Raw genomic sequence first — 8,975 nt, 5'->3', positions numbered from 1 at the left:
AATGCATTCTTCTGGTGATGAATTCTTTCAGCTTTTGTGTATCTAAATAAGACTTTTATTTTTACTTTCATAAACTATTTTATCTGGGTATAGAATTCAACTTTTTTTTTTTTTTTTTAGTAGTTTAAAGATGTTGCTTCATTGCCTTCTGGCTTGCAAACTTTCTGATGAGAAGTCTGCTGTCATTTTTATCTTTGTTCCTCTATGTGTAACGTGTCCCAACATCCCTCTCCTGGAAATTTTAAGATTTTTTTCTTTATGACTGATTTTATGATCTTTCTTAGTTTGAATTTCTTTATGTTTATTTTTCTTGAAGTTGCTTGAGCATCTGAATCTGAGAGTTTAGAACTTTCATCAAATTTTGACAATTTCAGCCATGATTTCTTTAAAGGTTTTTTCTGTCCTTCTTACCCATTCTATTTGCTATTCCAGTTTTACATGGTTTAGACCACTTACCTTCTGCTATTCCTCCATACATCACTGCTGCTCTGTTAATTTTTTCTAGTCTTTTTCTCTTTGTGCTTTATTTTGTTGAGATACTATTGCTATGTCATCAAGAATACTGATCTTCTCTTCTACAGTGTGTAAATTGCTATCTATCCTATCTACTGTTTTTTCTTCCCTACGAGATATCATATTATTAGTATTTAGTCAAAGATTTGAGAGAACCCTTTGCAAATCTTGAGAGTGAGCTCTCTTTCTCCCTCTTTCTCTTTGTGTAGTTTTCTCCTTTCCAGTACTTTGTCCCACAAATCTAGCCACCTTGCCTTCCTTAACTTTGATCTCTGTTCCCTTAACTCAGTGAGACTGTTGGCTGCATGCTGTGGCTTGAAAACTGCCTCCAGGCAGGAAGCTGGGGCAATCATAGCATTCAGCTCAACTGATTCTCTTCTTTCAGGGTTCACAGTCCAGCATTACCAGTTGTTTAATGTCTGAAAACTGTTGTTTCATATATTTTATCTCATTTTCAATTTGTGCATGGAAGAAGGATAATTCCTGTAGCCATTAATTTTTCATGAATGGAAGTGAAAGTCTAAATAAGTAAATTTGAAAGTTAATATGTTATCTTCGTAAATGCAATAGTTACAAAAACTGAGATAGCTGCTCTTTTATTGGTGCCTCCAATACCATAAGCATTTGTTGATGGTGATTTTCTTCAATAGTCCATTACTTTTGGTAAATTTCCAAACAAAACAAGTCTCAATCTTTCCTCAATTTACATGATATTTGCATTCCTGGAAATTCCATATATATAAACATGGAGCAAAAATGCTTTGTGTTCATATGTAAAATGGAGTTAAGTTCTGGGCTCAGATAATATAAACAGGCTTTTCCTTATAGAAAAGTCACATAGAATGTGGAACCATAACCCCCTGGGTAAGACTGTGATATGGGATCCTTGACCCTTATTGAAAACTACCACCTACATAATTCGTACCTTTCACACGTAACATATTTTATCTGTTGTATGCATAACCGTGGAGTAGTCTTGAGGCCTACGTGCTCTTGGAAAAGCAATAAATAAGGTATGTCTTCATTCATCAGGGAAAGGGGGAAGATACATGATGTTTTGCCAAGATAATTACTGTATCTTATAATAAGGGAATCTATTTTTAGTTAAGATTTAAAAGAAGTACCTCTTTTTGCCAAAAGGCAATGTAAAATGTCCCCACTATTCATATAACAGATAAAAATATTTATTGAAGCCGGGCATGGTGGCTCAAGCCTGTAATCCCAGCACTTTGGGAGGCTGAGACGGGCGGATCACAAGGTCAGGAGATCAAGACCATCCTGGCTAACATGGTGAAACCCCGTCTCTACTAAAAAATACAAAAAACTAGCCGGGCGAGGTGGCAGGCGCCTGTAGTCCCAGCTACTTGGGAGGCTGAGGCAGGAGAATGGCATAAACCCGGGAGGCGGAGCTTGGAGTGAGCTGAGATCCAGCCACTACACTCCAGCCTGGGTGACAGAGCGAGACTCCCTCAAAAAAAAAAAAAAAAAAAAAAAAAAATTTGTTGAGTTCTGTTATGTGTTAGGTATTGAGGATTGACGAGTGACTCAGAGAAGAATCCCTGTCCTCATGGAGCCTACGTTTACTATGGTTTGTGGAGAAAAACTGGCAATCAAAGGAAATGCCCACACGTCCCTCAAATTCTAAGAGTTGTAACATCAAACATTTCCGTTAACTAGTAAAACAAGTTATGAGAATTTTAGAGAGTATAATACAAAAGCAAAAGCCTCTATCAAAATCTTTCGGTCAGGGTTCCATACTTAAGGACTTTGAGGAAACGCATAAACAAAGCTGCAGATGATTTATTTCAACTCTATTAATCGATTCGAAGACATTTTCAACTAATCCTGTTCAACCCACACTTTGTACTTCACTGAAACTGAGGAAAAAAGCCTCTCTCTTACTTTTGCCTAGTAAGAGAACACAGTTACCCAGGATCACCTTGGCTTTTGAGACATTATTGTTTTGGCTGAGATCCCACTTTCAGACCTCATCTCCTTAGATTTGGCAACTTGACTGATTCTCTGAACTACCTACTCTCTATGTGGTGATGTGGCTTCAGCCCAGAGCCACAGGTAGAATGCACTTTGTCCCACTCCCACCAGGCAGCTGCAATGCCAATGTGGGACTACATTTGTCAATTAAAGATCCACAACAATATGAAATGTGTAGCCACAAAAATAAAACTTGGTGTCAGGAGCCCAGGGTCCAAATCTCTGCTCCCAAATCTATTTCATGTGAATCCTGGTGTAAATCAATTAATTTTTTTCTTCTGAGTCTCAGTGGCGTCACCCTTAAAATGAGGACAATAATAACCTTGTTCATCAGATTGCTATGAGGATTGTAACAAAACCACGTGTTCCAGAATGCTTTGCAAGCCACACAGCACTATAGTAACCTACACTGCTGTTGTGGTAAGTGATGAGGAGGAGGGTAAGTGGCTGGTTGAAAGGACCCAAAGCCTGAAAAGTCTATAGACTACTGACCTGCACATCTGAATGCAATGTACGTTTTGCTGCTTTTCCTGCTTAGACAACAACAAGATTTTGCTCTTAATACTATTTCCACTTTTTACTTTTCTTTTGGATTTGTTGTCATTGATTCCAGTCTATCTAAACATAATTCATTTTGGTGCCCAGGAGATAGTGGAACAGCTGGTGCCCAGCTTTTTCTTCTTTGGTGTGGGAGCTTCTGCCTGGGGCTGACCTCCTTCTCTGGGTTAAGGTCCCACGTAGCTGTCTTAAACTGACCGACCTGAAGTAGACCCAGACACATCTGTAAACTACTTACCTTGCATGGGTGGTGCCAGGCCTGGGGCTAAGAGGGCATGCCTGCTCCTGTAATCTGTAAGGCCTAGTAAAACATGATTAAGGCTCTGCTTGCTGTGTGGGAGTCAACAATGCCATTATAGCCTCCCTTGGCAGATGGTGGGCAAGAGTTCCTGCACTAATAAGAATTTCTTGCTGGATCATCAAAATGCATTATCCTTTTGGGGTTTGGACCTTGTAGAACCTTATTCCTATGTTTGAGGCTTCAGCATCTGTGTCTCATGGTCAGTCTGACCTCTCTCTAAACAAGAGATCTGAAAGAAACACTTTTCCAGGAAATCATCCACAGGCAGTTGACTGACCTTCCGCCATACCCCTTTCATTCCACCCCCAGCAGTTTCTCATGGATACGAAATATGTGCCTTGGGATAATTGGACTAAACAGGTTTGTCTGATTATTTACAAGCTCCTTTCAGTTTACTTGTTTACTTGTTTCAATTTTGCATGGGCCATTTTAATATTTTTTTGTGGTTCAGACAAAAACCACATATATTACAGTGTTTTAGATTAGTTAAGATTCTCTATGATGTGATTAATATAATAATCCATTTTCGGCCTCTGTTGTGAATCAGATGCTTTATATATACGATCTGATTTCATCTTCATAATGCTCCAGAGTAGGCATTATTATCCCCCTTTTAAAGATGAGGCTTAGAGGGCTAAACTCATTTGTTTAAAGCTATGTAGTTGATCATTATCAGAGCTGGAACTGGAGCCTACCTGGATTTCAGTCCAAGTCTATGCTGTTCCCACTATACCATACTGGCTCTTGACTCTTTACTTGCTCTTTGGCATGGCAGTGGAAATCAGTACTATTAATATTTGAGTTTCAGGTTAAGTTCCCTTCAACTTTTCTGTGCAGGGATAGAGGATAGGGTACAAATAGTTCCAGTTTTTTTTTTTTTTTTTTTTTCTTTAGACAGAGTTTCGCTCTTGTTGCCCAGGCTGGAGTGCAATGGAGCAATCTCGGCTCACTGCAACCTCTGCCCTCTGGGTTCAAACAATTCTCCTGCCTCAGCCTCCCAAGTAGCTGGGATTACAGGCATGTGCAACCACACTCAGTTAATTTTGTATTTTTAGTAGAGATGGGGTTTCTCCATGTTGGTGAGGCTGGTCTCAAACTCCCAACCTCAGGTGATTCATCTGCCTTGGCCTCCCAAAGTGCTAGGATTACAGGTGTGAGCCACCATGCTCAGCTTTTTTTTTTCTTTTTTCTTTTTTTTTTATCATGCCACATTATTTTTAATTACGTACAAAGATCTAACATGTCACCCAGGGACCATTTCACCCACTGTTGTTTGGCCGCCGGTCTTTGTCTCTTTCTTCAGCAATGGTGAGGAGGGTACCCTTTCCTCAGGGAAGAGAAATCCATGGTCTGTTGCTCTTACCAATAACAAAAATGTTGGAAAGTCGAGTGGCAAAGCTGTTGCCATTGGCATCTTTCACATGAACCACGTCAAAAGATCCGGAGTGCTTCTCTCTGTTGATAATCATACCGATTCTTCCCAGGTTAGCACCTCCAGTCACCATACACAGGTTAACAGTGTCGAACTTGATGAAATCAATATTCTTGCCAGTCTCCAAATCAATCTGAATGGCATCATTCACCTCGATGAGGGGTCAGGGTAGCGGATGGTGTGAGCCTCATGAGTCACAAGATGAGGGATTCCTTTTGTGCCCGCAAAGATTGTTCTCACTTTGCACAACTTGTACTTGGCCTCCTCAGGTGTAATACGATGTACAGCAAAGCAACCCTTGGTGTCATAGATCAGATGGAAATTCTCTCTTGTCTTGTCAATGCTGATGACATCCATGAATCCAGCAGGGTAGGTTACATCAGTTCAGACCTTGCCATCAATCTTAATGAACTGCTGCATGCAAATCTTTACTCCATCTCCTGTCAGGGCATACTTAAGTCTGTTCCTTAGGAAAATGATGAGGGGGAGACACTCTCACAACTTGTGGGGACTGCTGAATGGACGAGGAGCAAACACACCAGTCGATTTATCCAGCATCTAATGCTTTGAAGGTGCTACCAGCTTCAGATGCTTCTTGGGACCACGAACCATGGCCGCATTAGGCAAGGAAAGAGGACCTCTGTCTTGTGCTGCGCATAGAAATTTCGTAGTTACAGTTTTTACAAATCAATATGTTTCTTGAAAACATGCCAGGAAGCAGATTGTCATGAAGCAGGCTGAGCATCCAGGGCTATGTCCAGTTATTGATAGTGAGAAGTAAAGGAGAAAGCAATGAACAGTGTTGAATGGTAGACAGACACCAAGCATCGACCCTCTTCAGTCCCTCTCCTCATAGTAGATGTGTAATCATTAAGAAACACAAATTCAATTATGTCTTTACCACACTGTATACATTTGCTTTGATCTGTGTGATTGTTTATGAAGTTAATGACAGTTGCCCCAGTAGACTACACTCTACAGGGCAGGGAGCATTTCTCTTTCACTTGCCACTGGATCTCTGTGCTTAACTGTGTCTGGCCCTGATCCTTTAACACAGCAGGGTTGTTCCTGACTCCAGATCTTTGTACAGAATTTTCCCCGGGTCTGGAAAGCAGTACTGCTGACCCCGCCACTGTCCGCCTACCTGCCCCTCTCGCTCACTTCATGCAAGATTGTGCTCAAATGGCCCCTCATCCAAGCAGCCCTCACTGACTACTCTTTCTAAAATAAGACTCTTTCGCTGTCCCTACCCCACATTCATCACTTCCTAATCCTTTGCCTTTCTTATTTAAATATTTTTTCCTACCACACATCACTTACCAACATTATATTATTATTGATTTTTAAGAATCTGTCTTCTACTAGAATATGAGTTCATTGAAGTCAGAGACTTTACTGCTATGTCCTTAGTACCTACAATAGTGTCTGGATATAACACGTTTAGTAAATGTTTCATCTAATTGGTTAATACATAAATCCTTATTGAGTTAATGAACATCTCCTAAAATTCATCCCTCAGTTCTGTCCATAGCAGATATTACGATGCCCTGAGCCACCCCCTCTCAGCCCGCCTCTGCTTCAGCTATGGCTGTGGTGGACAATTTCAGTGCATGTCAATGTTGGTTCATCTCAAGTGCAGGCAGAGTCCCTGGCTTTTCTCCACCAGCTTTCTCAGATGATGCCCAGGAAGTTGCCTCGCTGCCTAGAAATGCACGGAGTTACTGTCCTCAGGGGCAACACTCACCAGGAGGGACGGTGCAGGATCTCCACTTCAGAGGGGCAGGTGTGCACCATCTACAGAGGGGCTCAGAGTCCCCATCAGCGTTGACCTGCAGGGATGAGGACAATAAGCTCTACGAGGTACCCTTCATGACCTTTCCCTTCTTCCCCCACCACTCCACCTGCGCCGTTGCTCTGGCTTCCTTGCGTCATCTTTTATTTATTTATTTATTTATTTATTTATTTATTTATTTTTTTTTTTTTTTTTTGAGGCGGAGTCTCGCTCTGTCGCCCGGACTGGAGTGCAGTGGCCGGATCTCAGCTCACTGCAAGCTCTGCCTCCGGGTTTATGCCATTCTCCTGCCTCAGCCTCCGGAGTAGCTGGGACTACAGGCGCCCGCCACCTCGCCCGGCTAGTTTTTGTATTTTTAGTAGAGACGGGGTTTCACCGTGTTAGCCAGGATGGTCTCGATCTCCTGACCTCGTGATCCGCCCGTCTCGGCCTCCCAAAGTGCTGGGATTACAGGCTTGAGCCACCGCGCCCGGCACGTCATCTTTTAAATTAGCCGTCTACCTCCAAGTCTGCATGGAAAAAATCCAATCCAAGAGACTGTCCTTTCCAACACTATGATCAATAACACAGGTATGAATAATCATGGCATATTTGTCAAATTTGTTTAAAAATATTAGCAAAAGAATTTGTGTTTTTTTTCTTTCCTCTTTTTATATTTTCTTTCTTTCTTTTTTTTTTTTTTGAGACAGTGTCTTGCTCTGTCACCCAGGCTGGAGTGCAGTGGCACGATCTTGGCTCACTGCAACCTCTGCCTCCCGGGTTCCAGCAATTCTCATGCCTCAGCCTCCCGAGTAGCTGGGATTACAGGCATGTGCCACCTTCCCCAGCTAACATTTTTTTTTTTTTTTTTGTATTTTTAGTAGAGATGGAGTTTCACCAGGTTGTCCAGGATAGTCTCAATTTCCCGGCCTCAAGTGATCCACTTACCTCAGCCTCCCAAAGTGCTGGGATTACAGGCGTGAGCCACCATAGTCGGTGAGTTTATGGTTAAAAAAAAATTTTTTTGTTTTACTTTTGTAGAGATGACAAAGTCTCACTATGTTGACCAGGCTAGTCTCGAACTCCTGGCCTCAAACAATCCTTCTGCCTTGACTTCCCAAAGTGCTGGGATAGCAGGCATGAGCTGCCATACCTGGCAAATAGGTAATAGGGTTTATGGTTTACCAAGTGCTTTCACTCAGGTTGATTAATAGATTGCCTAACAGAATCATGATTCAAATGAGAATTGAAAATATCTGGAAAATGAGTTGAATTCAAGAAATAAAATCTAGTAGGAAAAAGTATAAAAGCCAAGCCTTAGGTTAAAAAAAAAAAAACCCACATACATAAAGGAAAGAAATAACCCAAACCTCACCCTGGTAGTTTTTCTTCATTAGGCAGCCCTTGGCACTTTAACTCTTAAGCCTTGGCGGTTTCTACATTCCAAGTGGTTCTTGAATCTTTACACAGAACTTGCTGCAGCAGAAAAGTCCAGCGTGGGTCCAGGCTGTCCAGAAAGCCCCACTGTGACAAACATGCACCAAATGACATCAGCTTTCCAAGGGAGTCCTAGACCAGGGGGTGCCTGTGAATGCTCCACATGCAGCTGCCTGGGAAAATTAATCCCTGATTTGTAGCAAATGCCTATTCCCATGGTGTAAACTTCCACTGTAGCTGATTTTAAGCTACCAACATGACAACACCAAATGTGGAGTTGGGAAGCAATACACACAATTGGCTCTCGTGAACCTGTAAGGGCCAGCTCCAGCATTTTAAAAGTAGAGAGCGTCATTCTGCTTCTTTATCCAGCTCCAGCATTTTAAAAGTAGAGAGCGTCATTTTGCTTCTTTATCAAGTACCACCCCCATTTATTAGGGAGTAAAGTTTTGACCAACTAATTCAATGAATGACCAACAACATGCATACATGTAGAAATAGCTAATGAGGCCAGTTGCGGTGGCACGTGCCTGTAATCCCAGCACGTTGGGAGGCCGAAGCAGGCGGATCACAAGCTCAGGAGTTCAAGACCAGCATGGCCAACATAGTGAAACACCGTCTCTACTAAAAATACAAAAAATTAGCCAGGTGTGGTGGCACACACCTGTAATCCCAGCTACTTGGGAGGCTGAGGCAGGAGAATCACTTGAACCTAGGAGGCGGAGGTTGTAGCAAGCCGAGATTGCACTGCACCCCAGCCTGGGTGACAGAGCAAGACTGTCACCCAGAAAAAGAAAAAAGAAATAGCTAATGAGTATGAGTTTGGGCAAAATTTGGTGAGTGAGCATGAGTTTCCCAAAGTTTGGTGGCAAACTTTCCAAAAGTTTGCCTGGGTTTAGGGACAGCCGTCCTTATAGTTTTTCTTTTGTCTAAAATCCATGGCCTCTGCGAGATACCCTAGATCTTTAAAA

The 8,975-nt window shown here is 42.0% G+C and overlaps 1 pseudogene; it reads right to left on the bottom strand.

Annotated features, from left to right (window-relative positions):
• Window positions 1-4,623: 4,623 nt before the first annotated feature.
• On the bottom strand, window positions 4,624-5,408 carry LOC111538640 (annotated as a pseudogene).
• Window positions 5,409-8,975: the final 3,567 nt, after the last annotated feature.

Source organism: Piliocolobus tephrosceles, chromosome 5, assembly GCF_002776525.5.
Source record: "Piliocolobus tephrosceles isolate RC106 chromosome 5, ASM277652v3, whole genome shotgun sequence".
NCBI classification, from domain to species: domain Eukaryota; kingdom Metazoa; phylum Chordata; class Mammalia; order Primates; family Cercopithecidae; genus Piliocolobus; species Piliocolobus tephrosceles.
Note: the sequence above shows the minus strand (reverse complement) of the source record. Positions and strands in the feature narration are given on the sequence as shown.